The following is a 1,655-nucleotide window of genomic DNA, read 5'->3' on the forward strand; positions in this document are numbered from 1 at the left end:
GGGCCCAGAGGAAGGAGATGGGGAGGGTCAAAGGTCTTTCAAGTCAGGCAAAGCAAGATGAAGAGAAGGGAGGGGAGGGCACTTGAGGAGGGCCCAGAATCCTGATTTGCACTTGGAAGTCCTAGAGCTGAATAACTAGAGGGTGTGGGGTGGGGAGGTAGAGCGCGGCCAACTGCTCGGGTGCCTTGAATGTGGGAGGACGAACAGAGCCTCCAGACAGAAGGACTGGGGGCTTCCTTTGAGCATCTCAGCAGCTGCTCCTTGGAAGGCCTGGCTGTGTGGCCCCCTCTGCATGCTTCCAGCCCAGGCTGCTGGGAAGAGAGGCCCAAAGGAAGCACCTCCAGGAAATGGGGGTGGGGAGGGGTCTGGGCCTTGCCCGGTCCTCCTCCAGTTGGTTTCCTAGAATGAACAGGGGGCTCCCTGTGCAAGGGGAAAGATCTGGAAGTGGGTGGATTCCCAGGGAAGGCTCTGTCTGGGCTCTGAGTGAGGCTTGGCTGTGTCCCCGCAGATGGCTGAGACCTGAGGTGACTCCCGGGGATCCTATGTGGCTCTGGGGAGGGGGTGTGGATAACAGGGGTCAGAGGGCACAGGAATGTCCCTTGGTCAGTCTCTTTGTTCCCAACTCCCTTCCTTTCTTTGCTCCAGTGCCTTGAAAGAGGGTCACTCCAGGGTTTCCCCCTTTTTGGCCCCACCAAGAGAAGGAAGCATTTGTGCTGATGGTGACATTCCCCAGGGCAGGCCAGAGGAAGGCAGGAACCGGGACTGGAGGGCAGCCAGAACCCTCTTTGACAGAGATATAAATACTAATCATGACCTCTAGCCCGGGCAGTGAGCAAAGTGGCCATTCAGGACGGCATCGACCCAGTCTGGCACATACATGTGCCGTGGTGGAAAAGGCAGGGAGGGGAAGTGGTCCCTGCAGGACTTAGGGAGGCCCCTGAGCCCCTGTATTTCCCCTCAGCAACCTCTCCAGGTTATATTTACACCCAGTGCATCCTCTTTGCCTGCCTCCTTGCCTCTCTATTATTTCTATCAATGTTATCAATATTGATGATGAAAACAGGGACATTCACACACACACCCCTCGCTTAACAAACTAAAGTGAACCTTCGGTGTTGCTCCAGGACGAGAGGGAGAACCTGCTTGTCACAGGGGGTCTTTCCCTGAGGTCCAGCCGGGCCCACCCCGGGTTCCAGCCCCTGCATACCTCGGGGACTTGTACGGGGAGCCTTATGCTTGGAGGATTCCTGGCACACCGACTCCTTCCCCTCTTCCCTCACTTCTGCTTCTTTGGGGGAACATGTTTGGCAATCGTTGTGGACTTGGAAGCAAAAGTCTCAATCCTGCTGTCAAAGGGATGTGCAGATTTTATGGCTGGAACTGGGAAAGTTCTTATTGACTTTGCCCTTTTGTGTTTACTCCCCACCCAAGGCCTTGGTTCTCCTCTTGCTTGGTCCACCTCCTTTCTTGCACCCGCCCCTCCCTTCCCTCCTGCCACGCTAGATGCCGAAGAGGGGGGGGGGTGCTGGCGGGAACATGCAGTGGCACAAAAGGAAGAGAAAATATACCCCCTGCACATTTTCAACATGTAGTTGAAGAGGTCTAAATTAGGTACTAGAAAAAAAGGAAGGAAGCATTGCTAGATAATATGTGAG

This window comes from Eumetopias jubatus, unplaced genomic scaffold (assembly GCF_037043125.1).
Source record: "Eumetopias jubatus isolate StellerSeaLion01/CBP00866 unplaced genomic scaffold, mEumJub1_p1.0 scaffold_7, whole genome shotgun sequence".
NCBI lineage: Eukaryota > Metazoa > Chordata > Mammalia > Carnivora > Otariidae > Eumetopias > Eumetopias jubatus.